The sequence below is a fragment of the Salvelinus alpinus genome, chromosome 19, assembly GCF_045679555.1.
Source record: "Salvelinus alpinus chromosome 19, SLU_Salpinus.1, whole genome shotgun sequence".
NCBI classification, from domain to species: domain Eukaryota; kingdom Metazoa; phylum Chordata; class Actinopteri; order Salmoniformes; family Salmonidae; genus Salvelinus; species Salvelinus alpinus.
The window spans coordinates 9,011,345-9,032,597 of record NC_092104.1 but is presented as its reverse complement, the minus strand read 5'-3'; the positions used below and the strand labels follow the sequence as shown (position 1 = coordinate 9,032,597).

At 46.5% G+C, this 21,253-nt stretch overlaps 1 protein-coding gene across 5 annotated transcripts in view; it reads right to left on the bottom strand.

Moving 5' to 3' along the window:
• Nucleotides 1–19,453, bottom strand: part of LOC139544984 (amyloid-beta A4 precursor protein-binding family A member 1-like) — a 151,831-nt gene extending 132,378 nt beyond the window's left edge. For all 5 annotated transcript variants that reach the window (XM_071352249.1, XM_071352251.1, XM_071352252.1 and 2 more), the window contains exon 1: nt 19,262–19,453. The gene's annotated coding sequence lies outside the window, so the exon portion shown is untranslated. The remainder of the gene's footprint in view (nt 1–19,261) is intronic.
• Nucleotides 19,454–21,253: the final 1,800 nt, after the last annotated feature.

The window sequence follows — 21,253 nt, the reverse complement described above, 5'->3', positions numbered from 1 at the left end:
AACTCCAGTCTATAGTCTCACTCTGTAACTCCAGTCTATAGTCTCACTCTGTAACTCCAGTCTATAGTCTCACTCTGTAACTCCAGTCTATAGTCTCACTCTGTAACTCCAGTCTATAGTCTCACTCTGTAACTCCAGTCTATAGCCTCACTCTGTAACTCCAGTCTCACTCTGTAACTCCAGTCTATAGTCTCACTCTGTAACTCCAGTCTATAGTCTCACTCTGTAACTCCAGTCTATAGTCTCACTCTGTAACTCCAGTCTATAGTCTCACTCTGTAACTCCAGTCTATAGTCTCACTCTGTAACTCCAGTCTATAGTCTCACTCTATAACTCCAGTCTATAGTCTCACTCTATAACTCCAGTCTATAGTCTCACTCTGTAACTCCAGTCTATAGTCTCACTCTATAACTCCAGTCTATAGTCTCACTCTGTAACACCAGTCTATAGTCTCACTATGTAACTCCAGTCTATAGTCTCACTCTGTAACTCCAGTCTATAGTCTCACTCTGTAACTCCAGTCTATAGTCTCACTCTATAACTCCAGTCTATAGTCTCACTCTATAACTCCAGTCTATAGTCTCACTCTGTAACTCCAGTCTAGTTTCCAGACTGATGGGTGTAGCTCTAGAACGGCCCCAAATAGTGATAGATTACCATGTAGGTCATAGCTACTCCTATGTGGTCAGTGATGTTGATAGATTACCATGTAGGCAATAGCTACTCCTATGTGGTCATTGCCTCTCCTACATCCAGTCAAGGGCAGTACTGGGCGTGTGTAATTCCTGTGTGTACACTGGTGTGGCCAGAGAACACGGTTGAGATAAGGAGCGTCAGGTGGCTAAGAGGAACCATTTTTTTTTTTTATTCAAACAAAGTCACAACCTCCTCTCACCTCTCTACCCACAGGCCCCTCCTTGCACAACACACACTTTCATGTCCTTGGAAAACACAGTGCCACACACACACACACACACACACACACACACACACACACACACACACACACACACACACACACACACACACACACACACACACACACACACACACACACACACACACACACACACACACACACACACAAGTAGCTTTATAAAACACCACACTGATGAAGTACTAATCAGGTTCTGGAGTCTATATGGTAATGAGCTTCCTCTCGAGTGGATGATATATCACTTAATGACTGCTGAGATTTAGAAGGTGGGTAATTAACAACAAATATTGTGGCTAAAAATATCATTAACGACTGAGTGAGCGTCCGTGTGTACTGGTGAGGATGTCTCATTGCTCCTGAGTGGTTCTCCCACATTCTGACAGCTCAGTAGCAGAGACTGGGAGGTAGGAAGACACAGAGACTGGGAGGTAGGAAGAGACAGAGACTGGGAGGTAGGAAGAGACAGAGACTGGTAGGTAGGAAGAGACAGAGACTGGGAGGTAGGAAGAGACAGCTCAGTAGCAGAGAATGGTAGGTAGGAAGAGACAGCTCAGTAGCAGACTGGGAGGTAGGAAGAGACAGAGACTGGAAGAGACAGAGACTGGGAGGTAGGAAGAGACAGAGACTGGGAGGTAGGAAGAGACAGAGACTGGGAGGTAGGAAGAGACAGAGACTGGGAGGTAGGAAGAGACAGCTCGGTAGCAGAGACAGGTAGGTAGGAAGTGACAGCTCAGTAGCAGAGACTGGGAGGCAGGAAGAGACAGCTCAGTAGCAGAGACTGGGAGGTAGGAAGAGACAGCTCAGTAGCAGAGACTGGGAGGTAGGAAGTGACAGCTCAGTAGCAGAGACTGGGAGGTAGGAAGAGACAGAGACTGGTAGGTAGGAAGAGACAGCTCAGTAGCAGAGACTGGGAGGTAGGAAGAGACAGCTCAGTAGCAGAGACTGGGAGGTAGGAAGAGACAGCTCAGTAGCAGAGACTGGGAGCCAGGAAGAGACAGCTCAGTAGCAGAGACTGGGAGGTAGGAAGAGACAGAGACTGGGAGGTAGCAAGTGACAGCTCAGTAGCAGAGACTGGGAGGTAGGAAGTGACAGCTCAGTAGCAGAGACTGGGAGGTAGGAAGAGACAGAGACTGGGAGGTAGGAAGAGACAGAGACTGGGAGGTAGGAAGAGACAGCTCAGTAGCAGAGACTGGGAGGTAGGAAGTGACAGCTCAGTAGCAGAGACTGGGAGGTAGGAAGAGACAGAGACTGGGAGGTAGGAAGAGACAGAGACTGGGAGGTAGGAAGAGACAGCTCAGTAGCAGAGACTGGGAGGTAGGAAGAGACAGCTCAGTAGCAGAGACTGGGAGGTAGGAAGAGACAGAGACTGGGAGGTAGGAAGTGACAGCTGAGTAGCAGAGACTGGGAGGTAGGAAGAGACAGAGACTGGTAGGTAGGAAGAGACAGAGACTGGGAGGTAGGAAGAGACAGAGACTGGGAGGTAGGAAGAGACAGAGACTGGGAGGTAGGAAGAGACAGAGACTGGGAGGCAGGAAGAGACAGCTCAGTAGCAGAGACTGGTAGGTAGGAAGAGACAGAGACTGGTAGGTAGGAAGAGACAGCTCAGTAGCAGAGACTGGTAGGTAGGAAGAGACAGAGACTGGTAGGTAGGAAGAGACAGAGACTGGGAGGTAGGAAGAGACAGAGACTGGGAGGTAGGAAGAGACAGAGACTGGGAGGTAGGAAGAGACAGCTCAGTAGCAGAGACTGGGAGGTAGGAAGAGACAGAGACTGGGAGGTAGGAAGTGACAGCTCAGTAGCAGAGACTGGGAGGCAGGAAGAGACAGCTCAGTAGCAGAGACTGGGAGGTAGGAAGAGACAGAGACTGGTAGGTAGGAAGAGACAGCTCAGTAGCAGAGACTGGTAGGTAGGAAGTGACAGCTCAGTAGCAGAGACTGGGAGGCAGGAAGAGACAGCTCAGTAGCAGAGACTGGTAGGCAGGAAGAGACAGAGACTGGGAGGTAGGAAGTGACAGCTCAGTAGCAGAGACTGGGAGGCAGGAAGAGACAGCTCAGTAGCAGAGACTGGTAGGTAGGAAGTGACAGAGACTGGGAGGTAGGAAGTGACAGCTCAGTAGCAGAGACTGGGAGGTAGGAAGTGACAGAGACTGGGAGGTAGGAAGTGACAGCTCAGTAGCAGAGACAGGTAGGTAGGAAGTGACAGCTCAGTAGCAGAGACTGGGAGGCAGGAAGTGACAGAGACTGGGAGGTAGGAAGTGACAGCTCAGTAGCAGAGACTGGGAGGTAGGAAGAGACAGCTCAGTAGCAGAGACTGGGAGGTAGGAAGAGACAGCTCAGTAGCAGAGACTGGGAGGTAGGAAGAGACAGCTCAGTAGCAGAGACTGGAAGGTAGGAAGAGACAGCTCAGTAGCAGAGACTGGAAGGTAGGAAGAGACAGCTCAGTAGCAGAGACTGGGAGGTAGGAAGAGACAGCTCAGTAGCAGAGACTGGGAGGTAGGAAGAGACAGCTCAGTAGCAGAGACTGGGAGGTAGGAAGAGACAGCTCAGTAGCAGAGACTGGAAGGTAGGAAGAGACAGCTCAGTAGCAGAGACTGGAAGGTAGGAAGTGCCTCCTACATCTAAGAATGAAGAAAAGACAAACATGTACCCTCAAATCCCATGTCTGCGTGACGTCAATTGAGTCAATGGAAAAACACACTTTAAACCGCCTGCATTGTGAATAGTGGCAGTAGAAAACCACCGTGTTAAACTGCATCATGATTCTACCCTCAACAACAGCGTGTTAGCCACACTGTTTCACCCTGGCTGGAATGTGATGGAAACGAGATTGGGGGAAGAAAATTAAAAAAACACTACAAAGAGTGTGCTTCAAATGACACACTACCATCCCTATGGACCCTGGTTATAAATAGTGCACTATAAAAGGGAATAGGGTGCCATTTGGGACACAACCATGCATCTTCTACACCAATCACACCAACCAGACATCTGACCCATGCAGTACACTACCTCCCCTACTGAGTACACTACCTCCCCTACTGTCCTTTAGTCTGACAGCTCTTCACAACAACAACAACAAATCACACACACACAGCTCTTTCTCCGCACAAGAGATGAAAACAGTTGAAGAGGCACAGAGCCGTTACTAGCTGCTGGTACAGATGACATTTCTAGGCCTCTGTGTCCCGTCTCTCCCCTGCACCCCAAACACACACCACCGGAGCATTTACTGTAGAATTTACAACCAAATTCTCAGAGTTTTTAATGTAAACAAAGAGACAGCCACAACAATGTGCAGCACTGAGAGGAAAAATGTGTCCACAGAGAGAAGTGGGGTGAGGAAGAACAGCGAGACAGAGAGACAGAGAGACAGAGAGACAGAGAGAGAGAGAGACACAGAGACAGAGAGAGACAGAGCGAGAGAGAAACAGAGAGAGAGAGAGAGACAGAGACAGAGACACACACAGAGACAGAGAGAGACACAGAGACAGAGACACACACAGAGACAGAGAGAGACACAGAGACAGAGACACAGAGACAGAGAGAGACACAGAGACAGAGAGACACAAAGAGAGAGAGAGACCTGTCCACTAGGTTATAGGGAGATAATCATACCATCTACTAAATTAAAAGGAATCAAACAGGGCAGAGACTCAGGGGGAATGCTAATATGGTATAAATCTGAACTAATTAATTCAATCGAATTGATCAAAACAGGAGAATTCTTTATCTGGTTAAAAATCAACAAGGAGGCTATCTTGACAGATAAAAACGTCTTCCTCTGTGCCACATACATTCCCCCCTCAGAGTCACCCTACTTCAACGAAGAGAGCTTCTCCATTCTAGAGGGAGAGATTAGTCACTTTCAGGCCCAAGGCAACGTACTGGTCTGTGGAGACCTGAATGCTAGAATAGCAGAAGAACAAGACACTATTAACAGTCATGGGGATAAACACCTACCAGGAAGCAATAACCTTTCCCTCCCCACATACCCCCACAGAAACAACTATGACAAAGTGAAAAACAAAAATGGATTACAGCTCCTGAGGCTCTGTCGAACACTGGGTCTGTACATAGTCAATGGCAGGCTGAGAGGAGACTCTTTTGGTAGGTACACCTACAGCTCATCCCTTGGCAGCAGCACTGTAGACTACTTCCTCACCGACCTAAACCCAGAGTCTCTCAGAGCCTTCACAGTCAGCCCACTAACACCTCTCTCAGACCACAGTAAAATTACAGTGTATCTGAGAAGAGCAGAACCCAACTATGAAGCATCACGGCCCAATAAATTACATGGTACTAAACAAGCCTACAGATGGAGTGCAAACAGTACAGACATCTACCAAAAAGCAATTAGTAGCCAAAAAATACAATCTCTCCTGGACAACTATTTAGCCTTAACATTCTCCTTCAGCAATGAAGGTGTAAATTTGGCCGTTAGGAACATAAACTTTATATTTGACAAATTAGCCTCCTTGGCTAATCTAAAGAAGCATAAGAGCAAACCAAAAATAACAGATAATGAAAAATGGTTTGATAATGATTGCAAAAATCTAAGAAAGTCATTGAGAAATATATCTAATCAAAAACACAGAGAACCAGACAACAAAAATATACGCCTTCAATATGGGGAAACACTGAAGCAATACAAACACACCCTAAGAACAAAAAAGGAACAGCACATTAGAAATCAGCTGGATGGAATTGAGGAATCCATAGAATCAAACCACTTCTGGGAGAATTGGAATAAATTAAACAAACCTCATCATGAGGAGTTGGCTATCCAAAATGGGGATATGTGGAGAAATCACTTTGCAAACCTCTACAGCAATATAACAAAGAACCCAGAACAAAAAGATATACAAGAAAAATTACAAATCCTTGAATTAGCAGTCAAAGACTATCAGAATCCTGTGGATACCCAGGATTGTGGGTGCTGATGGGATTTTAAATGAAATGATCAAATATACAGACCACAAATTCAAATTGGCTATACTCAAACTCTTCAACATTATCCTCACTGCAGGTATTTTCCCCGATATTTGGAACCAGGGATTGATCACACCAATCTATAAAAATGGAGACAAATTTGACCCAAATAATTACAGAGGAATATGCGTTAACAGCAACTTGGGGAAAATTCTCTGCAGTATTATAAATAGCAGACTACATCATTTCCTTGACAAACACAACGTCCTGAGCAGAAGCCAGATTGGATTTCTAAAACATTATCGTACAACAGACCACATTTACACCCTCCACACTCTAATTGATAAACAAGTTAACCAAAACAAAGGCAAAATCTACTCGTGTTTTGTAGATTTCAAGAAAGCATTTGATTCAATTTGGCACAAAGGTCTTTTTTATAAACTAATAGAAAGTGGTATTGGAGGGAAAACATATGATTTTATTAAATCAATGTACACTAAAAACAAATGTGCGGTAAAATTGGCAACAAGCAAACAGACTTCTTCTCTCAGGGGCGGGGAGTGAAACAGGGCTGCCCAATAAGTCCAACATTATTTAACATCTACATTAATGAATTGGCAAAAACATTAGAAGAATCGGCAGCACCTGGTATCACCCTACACAACACTGAAATCAAGTGTCTGCTGTACGCAGATGACCTGGTGCTGCTGTCTCCCACTAAAGAGGGGTTACAGCAACACCTAGATCGTCTTCACAGGTTCTGTCAGACCTGGGCTCTGACCGTTAACCTAAAAAAAACTAATATAATGATATTCCAAAAAAGGTCCGGAAATAAGGATGACAAATATAAATTCTATTTGGACACAGTTCTATTAGAACACACCAAAAACTACACATATCCAGGACTAAATATCAGCAACACAGGTAGCTTTCACATGGCTGTGAATGAGCTGAGAGACAAAGCAAAAAGAGCATTCTATGCCATTAAAAGGAACATCAAAATTGAAATTCCAAAATTGAAAATCTGGCTCAAAATTTTTCAATCAGTTATAGAACCAATTGCTCTATATGGCAGTGAAGTATGGGGTCCACTCTCTAATAATGCATTTACTAAATGGGACAAACATCCAATTGAAGTATTGCATGCAGAGTTTTGCAAGACTGTATTGCAAGTACAAAGAAAAACTCCAAATAACGCATGTAGGGCAGAATTGGGCCAATACCCCCTCCTCATTCGAATAGAAAAAAGAGCCATCAAATTTTACAACCATCTAAAAACAAGTGACCCTAAAACATTCCATCACACAGCTCTACAATGTCAAGAGATGAAACCAGAGAAGAGTCCCCTCAGCCAGCTGGTTCTGAGGCTCAGTTCACCAACCCAAACCAACCCCATAGAGCCTCGGGACAGCCCTCAGAAAATCTGGCCCAACCAAATCATCACAAAACAAAAATAAAAATATATAACCTATTGGAAAGACACCACAAAAAATCAAAGTAAACTTCAATGCTATTTGGCTCTAAACAGACAGTACATGGTGGCAGACTATCTGACCACTGTGACTGATAGAAAACTGAGGAAAACATTGACTAGGTACAGACTCAGTGAGCACAGTCTGGCTATAGAGACCGGTCGTCACAGACAAACCTGGCTGCCCAGAGAGGACAGGCTGTGCTCACTCTGCTCCAGGGGAGAGGTAGAGACAGAAGTGCATTTCCTACTACACTGTGACAAATACTCAGACCTAAGAGCATATTTCTTTCCCAAAATTATAATTCAATACAAAGAATTTGAAACTATAAAAGATGAAGAAAAAATCAAATATTTATTGGGTGAAAAGCCAAAATGTGCAGTTTTGGCAGCCAAATATGTGTCCTCCTGCCACAACCTGAGGGACAGCCAGTGAAAAATGCAAAGTAATGTTGATAATATTTCCCATTTAGCTTAGTTTTGTTTTGTCTTTCGTACCAGGTCATGTGTCTTCTCAGTCATGTTGACACTGGTCTACTACTGTTGCTTTAATGTATTGTTGCTCTGATTAATATTGTTGTTGTAGCTGTTATTAATGGTAATCCCATGTCCACTACTACTATTATTATTGCTGTTAGTCCCACCATTTATTTATATATAAATATATATATATTTTGTGTATATATATACATATATATTTTATTTAAATTTTTCGATATGTATACTTTGACAATGTAAGTAATAATAACTTGCCATGTCAATAAAGTCAATTGAATTGAATTGAATTGAGAGAGAGAGAGAGAGAGAGAGAGAGAGAGAGAGAGAGACAGAGAGAGAGACAGAGAGAGAGAGACACAGAGAGACAGAGAGAGAGAGAGAGAGAGAGAGAGAGAGAGAGAGAGAGAGAGAGAGAGAGGCAGAGAGAGAGAGACAGAGAGAGAGAGAGGCAGAGAGAGAGAGACAGAGAGAGAGAGGCAGAGAGAGAGACAGAGAGAGAGACAGAGACAGAGAGAGACAGAGACAGAGAGACAGAGTGAGAGAGACAGAGAGAGAGAGAGACAGAGAGACAGAGAGACAGAGAGACAGAGAGACAGAGGACCCCAGGCAAGTCGGTTCTTCCCCAGACAGATGTTAGCAGCCTCCCTCCCCTGGCACTCAGACCAGCAGAGGCACTATACGACTATAATAAAGCAGAGGCAGAGCAAAGCCCACCAAATACAATTGGGCTACAGTACAGACAGACTCTGTATGGTATACTGAACTATTCTTTTCCTCCCCAGCCTCGTATCAACTCATCCACCAGGCAGGGAAACAGTGGTGGAGGGAGGCAGTGAGACAGGGGTGTAGGGAGGGAGGCAGGAAGAGTGTAGGGAGGGAGGCAGGCAGGCAGGGAGCAAGGGGTGGAGGGAGGCGGGGAGGGAGACACGGGGAGGGAGAGAGGGAGAGCGCAGGGAAGGAGGGAGATGGGGAGGGAGGCAGGGAGAGCGCAGGAAGGGTGGGAGGGAGGCGGTGGAGGGAGGGAGGGAGAGCGCAGGAAGGGAGAGAGACAGGGAGAGCGGAGGGAGGGAGGGAGGCAGGGAGATAGGGTGGAGGGAAACAGGGAAAGCACAGGGAGGGAGGGAGATGGGGAAGGACAGAGGGGGGGAGGGATGGAGAGAGGCAGGGAGGGAGACAAGGTCGGAAACAGGCAGGCAGAGAGGGGGGCAGGGAGGCAGGCAGGGAGGGGGGCAGGGGTGGAGGGAGACAGGCAGGGAGGGAGACAGGCAGGGAGGGAGACAGGGGTGGAGGGGGGCAGGGATGCAGGGAGGGAGACAGGGGTGGAGGGAGACAGGGGTGGAGGGAGGCAGGGATGGAGGGAGACAGGGGTGGAGGGAGACAGGGGTGGAGGGAGGCAGGGATGGAGGGAGACAGGCAGAGAGGGAGACAGGGGTGGAGGGAGGCAGGGATGGAGGGAGGCAGGCAGAGAGGGAGACAGGGGTGGAGGGGGGCAGGGATGCAGGGAGGGAGACAGGGGTGGAGGGAGACAGGGGTGGAGGGAGGCAGGCAGAGAGGGAGACAGGGATGGAAAGAGGCAGGCAGGGAGAGAAGCAGGCAGGCAGAGCGGGAGGCAGGGATGGAGAGAGGCAGGCAGGGAGGGAAGCAAGGATGGCAGCTCGATACACCCTGCTTAAACATTAATATAGGCCTAGCAGCTTCTTCCCAACATAATATTACTAACGCAGTGAAGTGGAAACTCTGGAAATGGCCAATAGAGTCAGGGAGAATAAATAGGATGACTGGAAATCGCCAATAGAGTCAGGGAGAATAAATAGGATGACTGGAAATGAACCGTTTGATTACCATTCTTTCTCAATTACTATTTTCATGATTAACTGTTTTTCCTTGTTTTAAGTTTCATTAAATGACTGAAATACAAAATCCTGTCTAGTTGTGCATCAACCTGTTTATTAATGGAAACAAACATACTGTATTGTGACACACATGCATGTCATTTTCATAATTGTAACAGAGTATCTCTGATTGTAAACTCCAAAACATCCTCACGCCACTGAAGCGTAAATTAAAAATGAGTTATTTACGTTCACTTGCTAGAGAGGAGTGTGGGTAGCAGAGAGGAGTGTGGGTAGCAGAGAGGAGTGTGGGTAGCAGAGAGGAGTGTGGGTAGCAGAGAGGAGTGTGGGTAGCAGAGAGGAGTGTGGGAAGCAGAGAGGAGTGTGGGTAGCAGAGAGGAGTGTGGGTAGCAGAGAGGAGTGTGGGTAGCAGAGAGGAGTGTGGGAAGCAGAGAGGAGTGTGGGTAGCAGAGAGGAGTGTGGGAAGCAGAGAGGAGTGTGGGAAGCAGAGAGGAGTGTGGGAAGCAGAGAGGAGTGTGGGTAGCAGAGAGGAGTGTGGGTAGCAGAGAGGAGTGTGGGTAGCAGAGAGGAGTGTGGGTAGCAGAGAGGAGTGTGGGTAGCAGAGAGGAGTGTGGGTAGCAGAGAGGAGTGTGGGAAGCAGAGAGGAGTGTGGGTAGCAGAGAGGAGTGTGGGAAGCAGAGAGGAGTGTGGGAAGCAGAGAGGAGTGTGGGTAGCAGAGAGGAGTGTGGGAAGCAGAGAGGAGTGTGGGAAGCAGAGAGGAGTGTGGGAAGCAGAGAGGAGTGTGGGTAGCAGAGAGGAGTGTGGGTAGCAGAGAGGAGTGTGGGTAGCAGAGAGGAGTGTGGGTAGCAGAGAGGAGTGTGGGTAGCAGAGAGGAGTGTGGGAAGCAGAGAGGAGTGTGGGTAGCAGAGAGGAGTGTGGGTAGCAGAGAGGAGTGTGGGTAGCAGAGAGGAGTGTGGGAAGCAGAGAGGAGTGTGGGAAGCAGAGAGGAGTGTGGGTAGCAGAGAGGAGTGTGGGAAGCAGAGAGGAGTGTGGGTAGCAGAGAGGAGTGTGGGAAGCAGAGAGGAGTGTGGGAAGCAGAGAGGAGTGTGGGAAGCAGAGAGGAGTGTGGGAAGCAGAGAGGAGTGTGGGTAGCAGAGAGGAGTGTGGGTAGCAGAGAGGAGTGTGGGTAGCAGAGAGGAGTGTGGGTAGCAGAGAGGAGTGTGGGTAGCAGAGAGGAGTGTGGGTAGCAGAGAGGAGTGTGGGTAGCAGAGAGGAGTGTGGGTAGCCAGAGCAGACGTTGATGGTGAGTAAACGACTGCTAGAAACAATTCCGTACTTTGTCAGCTGAGGAGACGAGACACTGACAGTAATTAAAATCCCAAGCATTACAAGAGGCAGACGACCAGGCATTATGGTGAAAAATTACTAATTAAAAATGCCTCCTCCGACATTGGACAATTTAATTTTCAGACCCGAAAAATAAAAGATGTCATTATTAATTTAGTTGGCCACAGAACCTCAAATGGATCTAGAAGCTGTGTTGCTGTGTGTGTGTGTGTGTGTGTGTGTGTGTGTGTGTGTGTGTGTGTGTGTGTGTGTGTGTGTGTGTGTGTGTGTGTGTGTGTGTGTGTGTGTGTGTGTGTGTGTGTGTGTGTGTGTGTGTGTGTGTGTGTGTGTGTGTGTGTGTGTGTGTGTGTCTCATGGATCAAATGCAAGTGAGATGGTTGGTTGGACCCACATTGATAATTAATTGAATTACTGTGTCAATTAACATGCTTATCTGGGCATCCCACTAAGACAGGGGTACTTACAGTTGAAGTCTGAAGTTTACATGCACCTTAGCCAAATACATTTAAACTCAATTTTTCACAATTCCTGACATTTAATTCTAGTAAAAATTCCCTGTCTTGGGTCAGTTAGGATCACCACTTTATTTTAAGGATGTGAAATGTCAGAATAATAGTAGAGAGAATGATTTATTTCAGCTTTTATTTATTTCATCACATTCCCAGTGGGTCAGAAGTGTACATACTCTCAATTAGTATTTGGTAGCATTGCCTTTAAATTGTTTAACTTGGGTCAAAGTTTTGGGTAGCCTTCCACAAGCTTCCCACAATAATTTGGGTGAATTTTGGCCCATTCCTCCTGACAGAGCTGGTGTAACTGAGTCAGGTTTGTAGGCCGCCTTGCTCACACACGCTTTTTCAGTTCTGCCCACAACTTTACTATAGGATTGAGGTCAGGACTTTGTGATGGCCACTCCAATACATTGACTTTGTTGTCCTTAAGCCATTTTGCCACAACTTTGGAAGTATGCTTGGGGTCATTGTCCATTTGGAAGACCCATTTGAGACCAAGCTTTAACTTCTTGACTGATGTCTTGAGATGTTGCTTCAATATATCCACATCATTTTCCTCCCTCGTGATGCCATCTATTTTGTGAAGTGCACCAGTCCCTCCTGCAGCAAAGCAGTCTGGCTTTTTTATGGTGGTTTTGGAGCAGTGTCTTCTTCCTTGCTGAGCGGCCTTTCAGGTTATGTTGATATAGGACTCGTTTTACTGTGGATACAGATAGTTTGAACCTGTTTCCTCCGGCATCTTAACAATGTCCTTTGCTGTTGTTCTGGGATTGATTTGCACTTTAGCACCAAAGTACGTTCATCTCTAGGAGACAGAACGCGTCTCCTTCCTGAGCAGTATGACGGCTGCGTGGTCCCATGGTGTTTATTCTTGCGTACTATTGTTTGTACAGATGAACGTGGTACCTTCAGGCATTTGGAAATTGCTCAAAAGGCACAGTCAACTTAGTATATGTAAACTTCTGACCCACCGGAATTGTGCTACAGTGAATTATAAGTGAAATAATCTGTCTGTAAACAATTATTGGAAAAATTACTTGTGTCATGCACAAAGTAGATGTTCTAACCGACTTGCCAAAACTAGTTTGTTAACAAGACATTTGTGGAGTGGTTAAAAAACAAGTTTTAATGACTCCAACCTAAGTGTATGTAAACTTCCGACTTCAACTGTAAATACTATACTGAACAAAAATATAAAATGCAACAATATCAAAGATTTTACTGAGTTACAGTTCATGTAAGGAAATCAGGTGTGACTACTACTTGTCTCATGCAGCACGACACATCTCCTTCTCATAGAGTTGATCAGGCTGTTGATTGTAGCCTGTGGAATGTTGTCCCACTCCTCTTCAATGGCTGTTCGAAGTTGCTGGATATTGGCAGGAACTGGAACACTATCGTACACGTGGATCCAGAGCATTCCAAACATGCTCAATAGGTGACATGTCTGGCGAGTATGCAGGCCATGGAACTGGGACATTTTCAGATTCCAGGAATTGTGTACCAGATCCTTGTGACATGAGGCCTTGCATTATCTTGCTGAAACATGAGGTGATGGCGGCAGATGAATGGCACGACAATGGGCCTCGGGATTTCGTCACGGTATCTCTGTGCGTTCAAATTGCCATCGATAAAATGCAATTGTGTTCGTTGTCTGTAGCTTATGCCTGCCTGCCCATACCATAACCCCACCGCCACCATGGGGCAGTCTCTTCACAACGTTGACATCAGCAAACCGCTCGCCCACACAACGCCATACACATGGTCTGCGGTTGTGAGGCTGGTTGGATGTACTGCCAAATTAACATTGAATTATCTGGCAACAGCTCTGGTGAACATTCCTGCAGTCATCATGCCAATTGCACGGTCACTCAAAACTTGAGACATAGGGTGAAAGGGCAAGAAATAAAAGATTTAAGTGCCTTTGAACAGGGTGTGGTAGTAGATGCCAGGCGCACCTGTTTGTGTCAAGAACTGCAACACTGCTGGGTTTTTCACGCTCAACAGTTTCCCGTGTGTATCAAGAATGGTCCACCACCAAAAGGACACAGTGGGAAGCATTGGAGTCAACATGGGCCAGCATCCCTGTGGAACGCTTTCAACACCTTGTAGAGTCCGTGCTCAGACAATATTGAGGCTGTTCTGAGGGCAAAAGGGGGGAGTGCAACGCAATATTAGGAAGGTGTTCTTAATGTTTTGTCCGCTCAGTGCATATACGAGCTGTAACATTGCTATTCACATCTTTTCACTCTACTGAGCCCAGTCAAACTGTACTGGGCTGATTCTGGTTACGCAGGCCTGTACAGTACAGACCATGTTGGCCCTATAGTGTTAGTTGATGCACTAAGATATAGCTTTGTGTACTATCTTCATTACACCGGGACTCTGCTGCCTGTGAGCACGCAGCTCAATGCAGAGCACTGACTCAACACAATCCATCCCTAGGGAAGAACGAGACTAGCTGAGAGAAACGGATGGCAATTACTTACCCGCTAGATCTAGAAGGTTTTTTGTAGTGTGTGTGTGTGTGTGTGTGTGTGTGTGTGTGTGTGTGTGTGTGTGTGTGTGTGTGTGTGTGTGTGTGTGTGTGTGTGTGTGTGTGAGAAGGGTGATATAGATACAAGCCAACAAATGTTATATAGCTCAACATGCAAGTCAATAACACAGACATTTTCGTCTCTGAAAAAGGATCGTTGCAGAGTGCTTAACACACACTCTGTCTGTCCTTGGAGAGAAGAGGAGTCCTGGAAACCATTTCACAACTCTGATTTCCATCTCGGAGGCAAGGTGGTAGGAGGAGGGAGGAGAGGGGAGGTGGGAGTGGGGAGGTGGGAGGTAGGAGAGGGGAGGTGGGGGGGTAGGAGGGGGAGGAGAGGGAGCGAGGAAGGAAGCAGGAGGGGGGAGGAGAGGAGGTAGGAGGAGAGGGGGTAGGAGAGGAGGTAGGAGGGGGGAAGAGAGGAGGTAGGAGGGGGGAGGAGAGTGTTCACTCCAGAACTCCTCTCTGTGTGACGTGTCTCACACCCCCTCGCCCTCACCTCACCCATGCCTCTCCCTACCCCCTCACCCATCCCTCCCTTAGTAAGGGCAACATGGACAGCCGCCTTGGGCGGCATCTTGCCGGGGGCGGCACAGGGCGTCCCCAGGTGCGGGCGGGCACGGGCGCTGAAGCGGGGGTTCGGCCAAGGCACCATACAAGCTAGAATCTCCACATACACTTGAAACAAATAGCCAAACCGAAAACTGCAGACAAAAATGCTTTATGCTACTAAGATCAGTGAAATATAGGCTAAACTGAGTGAATGGCAGAAATCTCAACTAGCAAGCAAGTCGCAGCAATGAAGAACGCGAGGGGGGGGTGAGAATTCTGTCAGGGGGGAGATTTTTGGCACTTCACCGGTACACAGTTTAGCTGATATGTTTACGTTGGAAGCTGCCGGTAGAAACTATATAGTTGGTTAAACGGTGGTAAGTAGAACTAATGTACTTTTTCTCCTACCAACGTAGGCCTACCTAGCGAAGTTAGCTAACATCCCCTTATCAACATTGTTTTTAAGAGTGTTTAATCATGATTGCTGCTGACAAAAATGATAGCGAGGCTATATTGCTTGATGGACCATTTCAAATTGGCTAGCTAGCTAATAACAGAGCACGTCAATATGGCTAGTTAACAAGCTAACAACAGATCATGTCAATATGGCTAGTTACGAAGCTAACTTTCAGGGGATAAACTAGATGACTCTATCCAAATAGTGTTTGATTTGCTTGTCATCTATAGTGGTGATGACAATAGTCTGACTGACAACTTTACCAGGACGAGGACTTGCTGATGTCAAGCTCTTTCCAAAAGCCTCATCTCTGATGAAGCAAGCTACCTGACACTTGTTGTTTGTTTAGCTAGCTAAATGCCAAATGGTTCGGCTACCCTGATCGATCTGAAATTACATGATCAATTGATGTTTACTGAACATGAAAAGCATGCAGTTTCTTGCTATACAACTGTAATAGAGCTAAATGTGGAATAATCAGAAATGTGTAGTTCTGACTGCTCTTCAAGAGGTGATGATATTAAAAACCAAATAGTTGTAAAATGTATTTAACAATCTCTTGAAAACGGCACATAGTTGTCAATGGTTTTAGCAGAGCTGGGCAGGGGGGGGGGGGGGGGGGGGGTCTCCTTGCCCCCCAGCAGCCAAATCGAACGCTTTGCACCGTATTGTGACATTTTATTGATAATGGCATATTCCCTCCCTCCCTCCCTCATTCTCACTCCTCCCTCCCTCCCTCATTTTCTCTCCTCCCTCCCTCATTCTCTCTCCTCCCTCCCTCCTTCCCTCCCTCCCTCATTCTCTTTCCTCCCTCCCTCATTCTCTCTCCTCCCTCCCTCCCTCATTCTCACTCCTCCTTCCCTCCCTCATTTTCTCTCCTCCCTCCCGCCTCCCTCCCTCATTCTCTTTCCTCCCTCCCTCCCCCCCCATTCTCTCTCCTCCCTCCCTCCCTCCCTCATTCACTCTCCTCCCTCCCTCCCTCATTCTCTCTCCTTTCTCCCTCCCTCCCTCCCTCCCTCCCTCCCTCTCACTCCTCCCACCCCTCCCTCATTCTCTCTCCTCCCTCTCACTCTCTCTCCTCCCTCATTCTCTCATCCCTCTCTCCCTCATTCTCTTTCCTCCCTCCCTGCCTCATTTGCTCTCCTCCCTCCCTCCCTCTCCTTTCTCCCTCCCTCCCTCCCTCTCACTCCTCCCACCCCTCCCTCATTCTCTCTCTCTCTCCTCCCTCATTCTCTCATCCCTCTCTCCCTCATTCTCTTTCCTCCCTCCCTGCCTCATTCTCTCTCCTCCCTCCCTCCCTCCCTCATTCTCCCTCCTCCCTCCCTCCCTCATTCTCCCTCCTCCCTCCCTCCCTCATTCTCTCTCCTCTCCCTCATTCTCACTCCTCCCTCCCTCATTCTCTCTCCCACCCCTCCCTCATTCTCTCTCCTCCCTCTCTCACTCATTCTCTCTCCTCCCTACCTCATTCTCTCTCCTCCCTCCCTCCTCCCTCCCTCATTCTCTCTCCTCCCTCCCTCATTCTCTCTCCATCCCTCCCTCCCTCATTCTCTCTCCTCCCTCCCTCTCTCTCCTCCCATCCTTTACTCATCTCTCTCAGTTCCTGTAGCGTTATTCCTCTTGACAACCTCCACCGCAGCAGGAAGGCTGCCATGTATAGCTACGTCTGCTGTTCAACCAATCACATCTCATTCGGCCTGCTGTTCAACCAATCACATCTCATTCGGCCTGCTGTTCAACCAATAACATCTCATTCGGCCTGCTGTTCAACCAATCACATCTCATTCGGCCTGCTGTTCAACCAATCACATCTCATTCGGCCTGCTGTCCAACCAATCACATCTCATTCGGCCTGCTGTCTAACCAATCACATCTCATTCGGCCTGCTGTCTAACCAATCACATCTCATTCTAAAACAGGGACAACATGTCTCATTTTTAAAGCAGCAGCAGTCTGTAGCTGTAGGTTGCCAATGTGCAGGGATGGAGGGACGAGGGGACAAGCAATCAATGGCTGACATGTTGAGAGGCAGGCCAAGGCAATCAGGGTTGGGGGAGAAGAGGAGAGACACCTAACACACACACAAAGAAAGCTTTCAGAAATCCAATGCACACAGAGTAACAGTCAATGACGATCACACATCTCTTGATTTCCCCCACTTTGACATCATCAAATATAAATGACAGGGTGTGTAACAGAGGCTTTTATTCCAGTACAGCACTAACACACCTGATTCAACGAATCACCAAGACCTTGATTACTGAATCAGGAATGTCAGTCGGTGCTGGTCTGGAACAAAAGCCTGCACCCCCTGCAGCTAGCTCTCTAGGACCAGGTTTTATGACCACTGTACTAAACCCCATTTCAATTCAATATCTGCCCTGCCTGTTTATGACCGTTTCCATGGTGATCAACTCTTTGTAAAACATTCTATTAAACAATTACACAGCTTACTGGTCCAACATGGAAGGAGGATCAAGAATTCTGTTAAATCCTATTACAGCATTAGTATTAGTGGTCATATAGCCTCCCTGTCCCGGACCGCACATCACAAGCTATGTTTTAATGCCAACAGCCTAAACAAACACATACCAGCTAATCTCCAGACTACAGGATTCATTGGGGGGGGGGGGGGGGGTAAGATTTGTTTAGCAACACTGCAGTATCTGTGGCATAAACATGATGTACAGTAACAAACAGCAGGATAACATAACATGAATGGCACGTGACACACAGCATACATCTCTACATCCCTTTGGATGGGTTTGACTAGGCTACTGTCATCACATCAAACCCGTTTTGAAACAATCCTCTCCTGTAGCTTATATCCCGCTGCGATATGAGCATCAATGTACAAACGCAGACAGATTTTGCCTACAGTAAAACTATTATTCAATGGCTTAGTCTGTTCTTTATTATATTTATATTTGACATTGCCAAGATCTTGCGAAGAATTAAAAAGCACGTCCGTCCATTCGCCAATCAATCGATACCCATATAGACATTACTGTATGATACAGGCTGGGTACAGCTTCTCTGCTGCAAGCATCGCAACAACATCGGTCGGATGTCAGAGGTGTGCCGCAACTAGGTGTGCTGGACGAAACACACAAACACAGTGCTCTTGAGTTGGGAAAACCCAAAAAGACAACTCCGAAAACCCAAAACATTGACGTAAAATATTTCAACCTTAATAAGGTCGCTTGTTTTCCCCCCTTGCCACCTGCTCCGAAACCTACAAGCCGAGTGGACAATTGGGACGAATATTTGTCAGGAAGACAAAATATGGAGCACGTACGGCGCTTGCGTATTCCGGGTCGGTGCCGCCATTCATCAGCTCACAGACGGTAGCGCACTACTGAGCAAGAACACCGACCGAGCCCCGGTCCCGGTGGAGGCAGCTGCGGCAGCAACAATTATCCCAGGGACAAACTCGTCGTAATGAATGCTCACTTGTTACAGACGCCAAGCTGCGTGTCTGCAAACAGGATGAATCAGCCCAGAGTAGACCAGAGCCCCGCCATATCAATAGGACTGATATGGGGAGGTTTAGGAGGGGCTGCCCTGGGGAAAAAAACATCTCGTTTTTGCCATCAAGTTATGGGATGTAGCATATCCCATGGCACCTGAAGCAAAGCCAACGCGTTATAGCCGAACTGTCATGCAGACACTGTTATTATCTTTATTGATAACCAGAGGTTAGAATCACAACGAATGCACTTGGTGCGCAACTCAAAGCATCATCTCCGCAATAACTTAACTAATTCACTAATTGTTCTATTTTATTCTATGTACTATTTTCTATTGTTGTAAAATGATCGAATCAGATCAATGCGTTCTGAACACCTGCCAATGACCGGGCCCAGAACAGATTCTATAATATATTCTATCCCCCGCATAGAACGTTTCATGTTATTTCATGTCATGTTTTCCTTCCGCTACATTGATACATTGTAACTAAGTATTTTTCTATTTCTTATCTGGAACAGCATAATCTCCTGCTGGCCATGACAAACTCAGTAGCAGGATCACGGACTAGGTTGTCCTGGCCCCTCCTCAAGTGGCATTCGATTAGAGTCCATCTCTGTTACTGTTCGTTCTGCAAAACACTCGTATAGAAAAGTGTCTCCTTCTTCATAACGCCATAATATAGCATGCACGCGCAGCGGTGCGTTCAAACGCAATTCATCTCACCTCAGGTGTTTCAATATCGGTGTTTCTTCTAGAGTGCGGTGAGTCTTCCATGCAATTCCACCGTCTGTCGTTTCGTTCCCCACCTCTCCCTCTCGCTCGAGCCGGCTGGGCTCGTCAGCTTTCGGTTGGTCTGTGTGTGCTGTGCGCGCGCTGCCTCAGCCCTTCCTTCCTAGCCACCGGGCGTGACATCAGAGGGGGATTACAAACAATGCCTGCAAAAATCATCTTTAAATGGGGGGAATTGTATCTGGCCGGCTGCTCCAGCTGTCTTATACGGCTTCTATTGTCTTCAACTAGACTTCACATAGAAAATCCCTAGTCTGTTTAATCTATCCATGCTATTCTGGATGCCAGTTCAATTTTACCCCATTCTTCTTATAGAAGCTCTCTAAATCCATGTCATTTCTGTACTAAGTCACGTGGAAACAATTGGATTCCATTTATCATTGGTATAAAGTACTTAAGTAAAAGTACTACTTACAGTTGAAGTCAGAAGTTTACATACACCTGAGTTTAATACATTTAAACTTAGTTTTTCACAATTCCTGACATTTAATCCTAGTAAAAATTGTCTTAGGTCAGTTAGGATCACCACTTTATTTTAAGAATGTGAAATGTCAGAATAATAACAGAGAGAATGATTTATTTCAGTTTTTATTTCTTTCATCACATTCCCAGTGGGTCAGAAGTTTACATACACTCAATTAGTATTTGGTAGCAATACATTTAAATTGTTTAACCTGGGTCAAACGTTTCAGGTAAGCTTCCACAAGCTTCCCACACTGAGTTGGGTGAATTTTGGCCCATTTCTCCTGACAGAGCTGGTGTAACTGAGTCAGGTTTGTAGGACTCCTTGCTCGCACACACTTTTTCAGTTCTGCACACACATCACAGGGCTTTATGATGGCCCCTCCAATACCTTGACTTTGTTGTCCTTAAGCCATTTTGCCACAACTTTGGAAGTATGCTTGGGATCATTGTCCATTTGGAAGACCCATTTGCAACCAAGCTTTAACTTCCTGACTGATGTCTTGAGATGTTGCTTCAATATATCCACATACTTTTCCTACCTTATGATGCCATCTATTTTGTGAAGTACACCAGTCCCTCCTGCAGCAAAGCACCCCCACAACATGATGCTGCTACCCCTGTGCTTCACGGTTGGGATGCTGTTTTTCGGCTTGCAAGCCTCCCCCTTTTTCCTCCAAACATAATGATGGTCATTATGGCCAAACAGTTCTTTTTTTGTTTCATCAGACCAGAGTAAATTTTTCCAAAAAGTACAATCTTTTTCTGAGGTCTTGACTGATTTATTTTGATTTTCCCATGACATCAAGCGAAGAGGCACTGAGTTTGAAGGTAGGCCTTGAAATACAGTGGGGAGAACAAGTATTTGATACACTGCCGATTTTGCAGGTTTTCCTACTTACAAAGCACGTAGAGGTCTGTCATTTTTATCATAGGTACACTTCTACTGTGAGAGTCGGAATCTAAAACAAAAATCCAGAAAATCACATTGTATGATTTTTAAGTAATTAATTTGCATTTTATTGCATGACATAAGTATTTGATACATCAGAAAAGCAGAACTTAATATTTGGTACAGAAACCTTTGTTTGCAATTACAGAGATCATACGTTTCCTGTAGTTCTTGACCAGGTTTGCACACACTGCAGCAGGGATTTTGGCCCACTCCTCCATACAGACCTTCTCCAGATCTTTCAGGTTTCGGGGCTGTCGCTGGGCAATACGGACTTTCAGCTCCCTCCAAAGATTTTCTATTGGGTTCAGGTCTGGAGACTGGCTAGGCCACTCCAGGACCTTGAGATGCTTCTTACGGAGCCACCCCTTAGTTGCCCTGGCTGTCTGTTTCGAGTCGTTGTCATGCTGGAAGACCCAGCCACGACCCATCTTCAATGCTCTTACTGAGGGAAGGCGGTTGTTGGCCAAGATCTCGCGATACATGGCCCCATCCATCCTCCCCTCAATACG